Here is a 12361-nt window from a genome sequence, read left to right as displayed (position 1 = left end):
GCGCCCCCCACCCACCCACCCCCCCCTCACCCACCCCCACTCACACCCCCCCCCCCCCCCCACACACACACACACTCCGCACCCCCGCCAGAGTATAGTTGCTTTTTCAGATTGCCTCTCTTTGCTCAGATCCAACAGAAGAGATGTTAGGTTCGGACGCTTCTCTGGGTCTTTCTTTGTTTTCTTAGGAGGGCTCCCCGTGTCGCATGAAACTCAGAAGAAATACATGCGTAAGCTTCTCTCCTTGTGAGTCTGTTATAACACGTGGAAGATCATTTAAAGATCCGGAGGAGGCAAACTAGGATTCACGCACCCAAAGTGGAGCCGGGTGGCCGGTGGGAACGGGGTTCCAGGTGCCTTCCTGTTTGGGGGAGGGGGAGATCTCCCCCTCTACCCCTCTTGAGTTCCTGTGGCTGGACTCATTCTAAAATGGGCCCGATGGGCTTCCCTGGTGGCAAAGTGGTCGAGAGTCCGCCTGCCGATGCAGGGGACACAGGTTTGTGCCCCGGTCCGGGAGGATCCCACGTGCCGTGGAGCAGCTAGGCCCGTGAGCCGTGGCCGCTGAGCCTGCGTGTCCGGAGCCTGTGCTCCGCGACGGGAGAGGCCACAAGAGTGAGAGGCCCGTGTAATGCAAAAAAATAAAAATAAAAATAAAGTAACATGGGCCCAAGGCGCGGAGAGACGAAGGTGTGTGGGGGGAGCGGGGTGACCTTTCCTTTCATTCGAGGGCTGAGAAGTGGCTGAAGCGGGCGGCGTCTCTCCTGCTCAGACCGAGGAACGAACGGTACATGGGTGAGACAGACAGGGAACCGGACCGAGAGACTTAGGTTTTGGGGTGTGCCGTGAGCGAACGAGCGAGCGAAGGAAGAAGCTAAACAGAGCTCGGGTTTGCGGTGGTCCGCAGTGTTTGTCTCCGAAGGTTTCTCGGGCCCGAATGCCCTAATTTGCCGATCGCGGCGGCGGCCTCCTACCTCCGGAGGCAGGGAGTGCACCTTTCAGCCGAGAGATGGATGTCTCGCTTTCAGGGAGACACAGAGGAGAATCCCAGTGTCCCTCGGACAAACGTGGCTGCTTCTGGAGTCCCCCTTCGCTCAAAATCGTCAATGTGCCACGGAGGCCCGTTTTGGGGTGGCCGATCCTGGGCCCAACACCCTTCTCACGGAGAACAGGAATGGTCAGAATGGACGGTATCAAAGTCCAGGGCGCCACCAGCCTGTTTCAAAGACCTATCTGCCAGCAGCAGCTGTTAGCTGTAACCTCGTACTTTCCGAGTCCCCTCCACATACCCCCCCCCCGCCCCACCGCCGCCGCCGCCCCCGCCGCCACTTTGCCATCTTGGCCAATCCCAACGGATCCTCGCTTCACGAGCACCCTTACTGCTTGCCAGCTTCAGGGTGAACAGATCAGGTCGGCCGGCGGGGTGGTGGTGGTGGTGGTGGTGGTGGTGGTGGTGGTGGATCACGGTGGATGAATAGGAGGAGCGGAGAGGACGTGTAAGGCAGGGAATCTCTCCAAAGGTGGGCTCTTGGTGGGACGGAAACAAACGTTTTCTGTTTTCTTTTCTTTTCTTTTCTTTTTTTTTTTTTTTTTTTTTTTTTTGTGGTACGCGGGCCTCTCACTGTCGTGGCCTCTCCCGTTGCGGAGCACAGGCTCCGGATGCGCAGGCTCAGTGGCCGTGGCTCATGGGCCTAGCCGCTCCGCGACATGTGGGGTCTTCCCGGACCGGGGCACGAACCCGTGGCCCCTGCATTGGCAGGCGGATTCTCAACCACTGCACCACCGGGGAAGCCCGGAAACAAACGTTTTGAATAGGGCACTGCCTGAGATTGGGTGAATCGGAGGGACCTCTACGGGGCCCCCCCCACCCCCTCCCCACCATGAAAGGGCCCCACACAAGCCTGCCCTTTTTACCCCAGTTGAAAACCCTCTCTAAAACCAGAAGGCCAAAAGAAGAATGACCGTGAGAGATCTGACCGGCCATCGCTTGGGACAACAGTGAGGCCAGTGAACCCAGTGAAAAGTGGACAGAGGGGCCTAGGTCCCTTGGCTCGACCCCTTCGCTGAGAAGCCAAAGCCTTTTACACGGGGATGAGCTTTTGCACACTTAGGTTTCTTCGGCCGGTGCAACGTTCACGAAACACGCCAAAGGAAGATGATCGAACGATGGACGTGTTTGTTGTCTGCCTGAGCCCACACGATACGAAATAGAAACTGGGGGAGGGTGTGTGTGCTGATGTTCGGGGTCTGGTGGGAGAAATCCTGGAGGGTTTTTGCCCTTAGGGTGCCTTGGTCTGGGGTTGACTTGTGTGCACTGAGAAAGAGGGCCGTTATTGAAGGCGCTGTGCAGATTTTGGACACCCTGATCCATGGAACCCTGAAGTTTGGGAACCTAGAAATCTTTTGGTCTGCATTTGAGTTGGAAATCATCTCCTCGACAGAAAGAAGTACATAGAAGGAGGAGGAGGAGGAGGAAGAGGGGGAGGGGGAGGGGGAGGGGGAGGGGAAATGGAATTGCATGAGCAGATCAGCCCTGGGGGCCTGAGTCTCAGACACACACAGACACACACACAGACACACAGACACAGACACAGACACAGACACACACACACACACACACACACACACACACACACACACACACACACGAGGCTCGCGGGAGTAAAAGAAGATGAACTTTTCCTCTGTGGACACCCACCCACGACTATACCTAGTTGTCCCAAGACGAGAAGCTCAGCTGTACATTGAACCCTTATCTGTTCCTGTGCTTTCTTGCCGAACATTCTCATGCGCTTCTTTCCCCTCGTGGAAGCACTTGGTATTCCCCACAGGTAGCCACCGTGGAACCAGCTGCTGATGATCCAAGAATTTGGAGGATTTCTGGAAATGATCAGTGATCCCGAGACAAACTCTCCCTTTCGTGATCCAAGCAACTCGGGGGGTGGGGGGGGTGGGGCTGCCTCTCACCCCCACCCCACCCACCGCCTTCTCCCTTGTGTACAAGCTATCTCTTTTAATTAAAAAAAAAAAAAAAAAAAAAAAAAAAAAAAAAAAAAAAAAAAAGTTTTGCCGTGCTAGCCTTAGAAGCCTTGTGGAAACGACCTTCATTTTTCTGGTACTGCTGTGCCAGAATCTGGAAAGGGCCTGGTAACAGGTACTGTATGTCTGTAGCTCCCTTCTAGAGCTGGCCTGTTTCTGCGTAGGGATCCGAGTGCCGCAATGAACTTGTGAGAGAGCTCTCTTGAATGGCTTAGAAGGGAGCACTCCGGAATTCAGTCCACTAGAAAGGGAAGGGACCCAAAGGTTTTAGGCAAGTTCAGGTGGTGATCTAGGCTGAACCCTTCAGCCGAGAATAGCCAAGGTCAAGGTATGGGTTTTATGAAACTAGGCATGTCTTTAGCGTGATCAGCGTTCGAGGTCATCCTTTCCTTCTATCTACGTCGACCCCAAATCCAGTAAGTTCACGGGAGTGAACCAGATTCGTCGGCAAGAAAAAGAACTTGGGGATGATGGCTGACATCATCGTCTGAAGTCTCAGGAAGTGTTCACGGGCCATCTCGTCGTCATGGGATCTCGAACAAGTGATGTCGATAGCTCTAGGTGCAGGAACTCCTTAAGAAGCGTTATGTTTTGTGGTATGTCTACTTAAAAACAGTCTCGCCCAGACCTTTTGGGTCACTTTAGAAACTTCAGAGTTGGCATAAGTGGAATGATGGGGAATTCGTGGAATGTCTGGATCCTTTCCAAAGATAACCTATGGAAACGTTCGTTCATGGCTCGACAAGTCTCAGTGGACCTACTTCTGTCTCCTTATTACAGAAAGACTAAAGATGTTTCGATGTATGAGTCCACACCTCTGGCATCACTCTGGGGAAAAGAAAACATTTTTAAAAAGTGACACTGTGTGAAAATGTATGCTGGTGAAATGGAATCATCCCTTTGCCAGTCCAGAATCACTGGTGTCACAGACGCCGTTCACCCTGGCTTCCTAGTTCCTGTTCATGACCGATTCAGGTTTCTGAGGGTTCCGAATTCTGATTGTCCTTTTCTTGTTTTCTTCTCCATTCGTGTCTCAAAGAACTTTACGTTCCAAAAATATTTTTTAACCTACCAAATCATAGATTGTCCGTTTGTCACAAAAACTTTTAGGTTGAGAGATCTTTTCTTTCTTCCTTCCTTCCTTTCTTCCTTCCTTCCTTCCTTCCTTCCTTCCTTCCTTCCTTCCTTCCTTCCTTCCTTCCTTCCTTCGTCCCTCCCTCCCTCCCTCCCTCTCCTCTCCTCTCCTCTTGTCTCCTCTCCTCTCCTCTCCTTCTCTCTCTCTCTCTCTCTCTCTCTCTCTCTCTTCTTCTTTCTTTCTTTCTTTCTTTCTTTCTTTCTTTCTTTCTTTCTTTCTTTCTTTCTTTCTTTCTTTCTTTCTTTCTTTCTTTCTTTCTTTCTTTCTTTCTTTTTCTTTCTTTCTTTCTATCCCCCAAGTCTGTGCGTTGTGTTTCTTTCACTTTGTTCTGTTCCTAGGTACTAGGGATTTCTTTTAAATTCCATTAGCTTAAATAAGGGGCTTTGCATTTTTTGGCGAAAGCACCAGAAATGTATTTTCTCATTGAGTGTCGGAATGTTGTTTGCCGTGGATGAGGCAGGCTCTCCTTCTGCCAGATGACTGACGATTGGATGGAGGACAAGAGTACACGTGAGTAGGATCACGAACACTTACTGACGTTTCAGAGGACCTTAAATGAAAAACAGAGAAGCCTAGCCTCCCCCCTCCCCGCCCTGTAAAATTCGTCTGAAGTGGAGAGAAGACCTTGTTAAAAAATCATTTTGCTTTTCGTTCGATCCACATGGTGCGTGGATTTCCTAGCAGAAACTTAAGCGAGGTGTGTGTTCATCATTCAGCAGAATTCTAATTCTCTAGTTCTAAGGAAAACTACTCCAACGCTTGAGGAAGTCACCTTCCCGTGCAATCCTTAGGGAAAGCTCCCACCAAATTTAAGGATAGGAAATTTGGTTTGTAAACAAACGAGAGTCTTCATTTGGCGACCTTTGGTAGAAGTGGGGTGGGGGGGTTGTCTCACTTTCCATGGTTCCACTGTGCACACATTTCAATGACTAGGTGAAATCGCACCAAGAGCCTAACTACGTGTTTCAAATGTCAGTTTCCGCGATGGATGAACGGTAGCTGCGTCAAGTTCAAAGTCTGCTGCTTCCCGTTCGGTCTGCAGTGACTCCACCGATAACAAACGTGCGTGCCCCGTGTCCGGGGACCGATCCTCTTTCAGAGCCTGTCGGTGATTGCCTGGCGTGTATGTGTCTGTTTCCCAGGTCACACGCAGTGTGTCGTTGTGTTGCCCCCCGCCCCGGTCTGGTCTCCCCCGTCCATGGAAAATAAAAAGAAAGAATTGCCCGGGAACGACGAAAGTGCGGCTAAGAAACCCAAAATGATGACGCTGGGAGTCATCACTTGGATGGGGTTAGGAGACACCTGGGCATGCCTAGGACAACGCTGCCACCGTGTGAGAGACCAGCGCAAGGAGAGCTGAAGAAAACAAAGAAAAAAAAGGAGGAGGAGGAAGGGGAGGAGGAGGAGGAGGAGGAGGAGGAGGAGGAGGAGGAGGAGGAGGAGGAGGAAGAGGGTGGGGGGCGGGCGGGGGTGCGGGTGGGGGGAGGACAGGCTGAAGATGTCTCCAGGCGATGACGTTGGTGAAACCGTTCCCATTCAGAAAAGCACTTCCAGAGAAGAGAGTTCAGGACCCAGAGGGCACAAAGGGTTATCGTGTTGGAGGCTGATCTTCAGTTAGGGGAATAACAAGCAAACACACAAAACCTAGGACTGCTTATCCAGATGTAGAAAAGATACCACGCCAAGAAGGCAGGCAGGAGAGCAATGTTGAAGATTGCTGTTCCTAGGACCTTCCAAAATGAATCGGAGGCTTTCATGGCATGCTTTCTGTGACGGTCCACCACTCAATAAATCGTACTTTGGCTCTCTTTTTATTTCTCTACCTTTTAAATGGTGAGCGAGTAAGAGAGTTTTAAAATGTTTTGATAGGATTTTTTTTTTTTTTTTTTTTTTTTTTTTTTTTTTTTTGTGGTACGCGGGCCTCTCACTGTTGTGGCCTCTCCCATTGCGGAGCACAGGCTCCGGACGCGCAGGCCCAGCGGCCATGGCTCACGGGCCCAGCCGCTCCGCGGCATGTGGGATCTTCCCGGACCAGGGCACGAACCCGTGTCCCCTGCATCGGCAGGCGGACTCTCAACCACTGCGCCACCAGGGAAGCCCCCTGATAGGATTTTTGAATGTCGTGGGAGAACGGTATTTTCCCCCCGTGGATGAACAAGATTGCTTTTTCGAGCTTCACCTTTCACGGTCATTTTAGGGTCCTGAACTGCCCTGCCAAGTGAGCCCTGTGTGTCGCTGTGTCCCTTCAGAAGGGTTGGTGCTTGATGACATCATGATATCGAAATCTTGATGGTTGACTTACAGGACCACTGTTGGGAGTTTGTTTGTCGTCTTAATCTTCCTTACCTACTGCACTCACGTGACTGTCCACTCTTTGTCTCACTTCTCTCTCCGCACCCCCACCCCCCACCCCCCACCCCCCACCCGGTCCTTCTCTCATAGATATAGACGTACGGGCACAGAGAGCGCTAACAGTGCGTCCGTACCTATCTCTCCATCGTTACAGGTGTTGGTACAGATAGACATGTACATGTCGTCTTTACCCCCTCCGTGGGCACTTAGTGGAGTTGCTGGGTCGCATGGTAGTTTTCTGTGCAGTGTTTTGAGGGACTTCCTTTCTGTTTTCCATACTGCTGTCTTTTGTCGGAGAGCCGTTCTCTCACCCGCCGGGTGACATCTCTGAGTCCTCCCTCCGGCGTGCCACGGTGGTGGTGGTCTCTCTCAGCTTGAAAAATACGTGTTGGATCGGGAGGAAGGAGGCACTTTTTCTGCTTGTACGAACTTGCTGTCGCAACTCCAGATCCTGTGCCTGTCCGAATATCTTCGTCCAGAGAGATGCGTGTGTGCGCTTTTTTCGTTGCCCCGTTGAATTCTTTCACTAAAAGAGGTTTTCTGTTTTATTTCTGTTTGTTTTGTTGTTGTGTTTTGTTTGTTTGGTTTTTACTAAGAAAGTTGTGTTCTTTCTTTCTTTCTTTTTTCTTTTTTTCTTTTTTTCTCTTCTTCTTTTTTTTCTCTAATGAAAATGTTCTGTTCTGGCCTCCTGCCCACTTTTCTCACTGGGTCGCTTGTTTTCTGGAGGCTGAATTGTGTGAGGTCTTGGTCTGTTTTGGATAGGCTCCCCTGACGGGATGTGCTTGGGCTTGTCCTAGGCCTTTATACGTCCACGTCCACGTATACGTATGCCACAAGCGTACGTAATGTGTGTACGTATGCGATACGTGCACGCTTTTCTCTTTGTTTTAAAGGCCAGAGAAGTTCTACAGCTTGACTTCTTGGTTGGTATGGTTTGGTGTGGTCCCGGTGGGACTACGGTTCGCTGTCAGTACTCACCGCACTCCACACACACACGCACGCACGCACACGCACACACACGCTCACACACACTCGCACTCAGAGTGTTGCCTTGTGTCGACGTACCGGAACTCAGTTTCTTTAGTGGATGGCTATTGACTCCACCCTCGCCCCCTCCCCACCAGCCGCCCGCATTCCCCCAACCCCCGCCTCACCCGCCCCCACCCCCCCCACCCCCGCCCGGCCCGTGATGGATCGTGGTCAGTCCGTTATGAAATCCATGTTCTCGTGACCGCAAGTGCATTTTCCCCACCCTCGCAGCACCCATGTGTTGTCTTTGGACGAATTCCTGCGTTGTTCCCTGAGCGCTTGCCTGGTTTCGGTTTGCCAGTCCCCGACTTCCGTCCCTCTCTCTCTCCCTCCCTCCCTCCCTCCGTCCGTCCCTCCGTCCTTACATCCGTCCCTCCGTCCCTCCGTCCCTCCATCCGTCCCTCCCTCCTTCCCTCCCTCCCTCCCTCCCTCCCTCCCTCCCTCCCTCCCTCCCTCCCTCCCTCCCTCCCCCCCGTCCGGGCAGCCGGGGATCTTGCTCGTGCCCCTCTGGGCAACCCGTGCCGGGCGCCCCGGGCCCCGCCGGCGTCTCCGCGGGATTTCCCCCCCGCCCAGGAATCGCGTTGGGGAGCGCGTCTCCTCCGAGACAGCCTCCCGGCGACATCTCCCCGGCTTCCCCCGCCCCCCACCCCCCCACCCCCGTCTGCTGCCCGGGTCGCACCGTGTCGTGTCGTGCCGACCGGGGAGCTAGCTCCGAGATGGACGACACGGGGCCGCCGCGCCAGACGCCCGCCGCCTCGTCCCGGGCTGAGCTCGGGCGTTTGGGCGGCCCGGCGCTGCCGCCGCGTCCTCGGTGGCCGGCCGGCGACAGGGATCCGGCCCGGGGACGTTGGAGCCGGTTGTCGGGAGCCACCTGGCGGCCGCTTTTATATTGTCCCTTGTCTCTGGAGCTTCGGCGACCTTCGTGAGGGCTGTGAGTCGGCCGCCGGGCCCGAGGCAGAGTTCCGGCAGCCAGGCGACGCTGGTGGCCACTGTCCCGGTGGCGCCCAGGCGTGGGCGCCTCCTGCTGTCGCTTGAGATTGGGCGTGCAGGTCTATGAGGGTGTGACCGTCGCCGCGCTCTCGAGCCGCTCTGGGGGACCGCCTGGCCCGGTCGACCAGCATCCGTCCGCTCCCCTCCGGCCGCGGGGACCGACCCGGCCACCCGACACGACCTGGGCCGGGCCGCCGCGGTGGGAAGGGAGAGGGTCTTCCGCGCCCTCCGGAGCGCCTGCGGATGGGCGGTCGGTCGGGCTTTCTCCTGGCTCACCCTTTGGAGCGTTCATTCCCCGACCCCCCCCACCCTCCCTTCCTCTCTTCCGCGGTCCCCACAGCGCCCCGCTCCGGAAGGTGGGGGACCGGCCCGGGCCCGTGCGTTTAGGTTAGGCCGGTGGCGGGCGCGACGGGCTCGGTGGCGGGCGCGCGTGGGGCCCCTCCCGGTGGTCGGATTCTTTCTCACCGATGTTTGGCCGAGTCGGACTCGGGAGGTGGGGACCGGCCTGGGCCGCGAGGGGTGACCCGGAGAGACCGGCCCGGGCCCGGGCCCGGGTGCGGTCCCTCCCTCGTGGGCTCTGGTCGCCTGGGAGGCGCCTCCCGGGGCAAAATGTTTCCAAGTGCCCCTGGGTCCGTGGACGTGGACGGACCGGGCCTTGCTCGCGCGGGTGGCCGGGGAGGGCGCACCCGGCCCTTCAGCGTGCCCACGGGGGGTCCTGGTCGGCGGACTTTGAGTTTTTTCTCACCCTCCCTCCCCCGCCCCCTCTCCTCCACCCGCCGCGAGTCCCGGCCGGGGTGGGGGTGGGGACCGGCCCGCCCGAGCCGTCCTGGGTGGCCCGGATAGGGCGGCCCGGGCCCGGGCGCGGTCCCCCGTGGGGCCCGCTCGTCGGAGACGGCCGAGTGAGATATTTCTTTTCCTTTCACCAAGTCTTGGCCCGGAGACTCGGAGGGACCGGTACCTGCCCGTGCGGGTGAACCGGGGAGGGCGACCCGGCTCGCGGCCCTCTCCCACGTTTGCCCGCCCCGCTTGGCCCGCCCCCCCCCTCCCCCCCACCCCCCCCCCCCACTCCCCCCAAGCTCCTCGGGTCGACCAGATGGCCCCGAGAGCTCCGGGGCTGGTGTGGATGGGGAAGTGTTGGGGACAGGCGGCCGGACCGAGGTCCCGGGGACCCCCCCTGCGACGCGTGCGTGGGCCCCGCTGCCGGGCGCCGTGATTTTTTTCGCCCGAAATGGGCCTTTTTTGCCACCAGATAGGTGCTGACACGGTCTTCTCTGGCGTCTGTCGCTGAGGACTTTGGGAGTCTGGACGCGCGCAGGGTCCTGGGCTTTGGATCGCCGTCTGGTGGCCGAGCCGACCCTCGCCACTTGAGCCGCCCGCCTGGGCCTGCGCGCCGGCTCTCGTGTGTGCGTCCGGCTGACCCGACCCGCGGTGCCGCCTCCGGTCTCTGGCTCACCCGAGGGCGGCGGGGCGTTGGGTCTTCTACCCCGTGTGACTCCCCTCCCCGCCGCAGGCACCCGGTGGTGGCTGAGACGACGACCCCACCCCGCAGGCTCCGTGCCACGTGTCAGGCGTTCTCCTCACTCGCGGGGTCGTCGGCCACTTTTGCCTGAGAGGAGAAAAAAAAAAAAAAAAGAAAGAGGGGGTTTGGGGTGCCGCCGGTGAGGCCGAAGCAGGCTCCTCTGGTGATGGTCCTCGCTGTGCGTGCCCCTCCCCTTCGGGGCCTGGTGGTCCCTGGCTCTCTGGCATGACTGATCGATGTGGTGATGTCGCGCTCTCCTGGGCCGGGCCTTAAGGTCGCGCCAGACGAGGGACGGACGTTCTTGGCGAACGGGACCGCTCTTCTCGTTCTGTCCGCGGGCCTCCCCGCCTCTCTCCTCACGCTCTCCCGGCCTGTCGAGGGGTGTGGGGAAGGGCAGGGGTGGTGGTCCCCGGCCCTGACCTTCGGCCTCCCGCCCCCTGCCTCACGGCGTGGGTGGCGGGGCCGTGGTCCTCGGACGCAGCAGACGCTCTCGCTTCGCCTCCTCGGCGTGTTGCCCCCGTGGGCGGTCCTCCCCGCGTTGGTGGGGGGGTGCCGTCCCGCCGCTGCGCCGCGCGCCCCTGCCGGTGCGTGAGCGTGCCTCGTTCGATCCTCTGTGGTGCCCCTGGAGCGCTCCAGGTCGTCCCTCAGGTGCCCGAGGCCGAGCGGTGGTGTCGTTCCCTTCTCCCAGCGTGCTCCTCGGGGTCCCCGCCGCCGCGGTGGTGCGTCCCGTGAGTGGCTCTCTTGGGGGGGTCGAGACGGTAAGGGAGGCGTGCCTCTGTTTTCCCTCCCTCGGTTGGGGGAAACAGGGGCCGCCTCGTCGCGGTCGTCCTCCCACGGTGTTGCTGTGGCACGGGGGGACTGACTCGGGCCAGGCGAGCGTCCGCGTGTGCCCACCCTCCCCCCCCACGTGTGTGTGTGTTTGTGGCGGTCGGGGGGGAGGGGGTCGCACGCGGGCGTGGGTGGCGAGCGCGTTGGGCCGGGGCCTGTGAGAGAAGGGGGTCTTTCCGCCCCTCTCGGGCGTGCTCCCTCCTCTCGGGGCCCCCGATGGACGGGCCTGGGGGCGGCGGAGGTTGTGCCCCCGGCTGTGGCCGCGAATGCTCCTCTGGGCCTCGTGCTTACCCATACCGCAGACCCCTCTCCCAAACCCCGCCCAGTCGTGGACTTTGGCGGCTCGTGGAGCGCCTCCGTGGGCGGGCCCGAAGGGGAGACGATGGGTTGGGGGGACGACGCCCCCTCGGTGAGGAAACCTTCTCTAGCGATCCGAGAGGGAGCCTTGGGGTACCGGACCCCCCAGCCGCTGCCCCTCCCGCGCGTGCAGTGGCCACGGTGTTGGCGACTGCCAGAGCACGTGGGCGGAGCCCCTCGCCTTCGCGGCGGGAGGGTTCTCTGCGCCGGCCCCGCGGTGGGGCCGGGCGCCGCTCTTTGCCTACCGCGGCCCGCGCCTCCCCCCTCTGAGTCGGGGGAGGGTCCCGCCAAGGCCGGGCGTCCGGCGCGGGGCCGCGCGTGCGCGTGCGCGTGCGTGTGCGTGCGCGTGCGGTGACACACCCCCCTCTCGGTGGCGAGGCCGAGGGGGGCGGGCGGGGACGCCCGGGCGTCCCGACGACTCCCTAGTCCCGCAGCCGCGAGGAGCCCGTCGCGCCTGCCCTCGCCGCGAGTCGGCAGCCGGTGGCGGTGTTGCGGGCACGGTGCGGGCCGCCTCGCTCGGGGGCGTTCACCCGGGGCGCGGGCCCCGGGGGTCGGACTCGGACGACGGCGGATCTGGCGAGGACGGAGGGGTTTGAGCTCGGTTGGACGGACGGGGTCCCTCCGCGGTACGCGGGGGGACCGTCGCACGCGGGGCCTGGCGGCGGGGCCGGGTCGTGGGAGGCCCCGGGGTGGCTGGGGCCGGCCGGCGTCTCAGGCGTCGTGGGACCGCCCTCGTGTGTGTGGCGGTGGGACCCCGCGCTTGTTTTCCTGGTGGCCCGGTCGTGCCTCGGCACTTTCCCTCCCTGGGCGGGCGCCCCGCGCCCCTGCCCCGCGGCCCTCGCCGTGTGCGCGTGCCGCCCCCTCCCCGTCGCCGTCGACGCCGCCGCCGCCCCCTCCCCCGGCCCACCCCACCCCACCCCACCCGGCCGCACCGCGTCCCCCTTCCACCGTCTGGGACCGAGCCGTCCTCGCCCACGTGAGGGTGTCGCCCCCCCCCGCCACGGCCGCCTCGGCCGGCGGGCGGCGTCCCCGGGTGGAGAGCTCACGGTTCCCGAGGCGGAGAAGTCGGGCGCGGCAGCGGAGGGGTGTGTGTGTGTGTGGTGGGGGGCCCGCGA

The sequence above is a fragment of the Kogia breviceps genome (genome assembly GCF_026419965.1).
Source record: "Kogia breviceps isolate mKogBre1 chromosome 20 unlocalized genomic scaffold, mKogBre1 haplotype 1 SUPER_20_unloc_6, whole genome shotgun sequence".
Lineage (NCBI taxonomy): Eukaryota > Metazoa > Chordata > Mammalia > Artiodactyla > Physeteridae > Kogia > Kogia breviceps.
The sequence above is the reverse complement of the archived record's forward strand: the minus strand, read 5'-3'. Positions refer to the sequence as shown.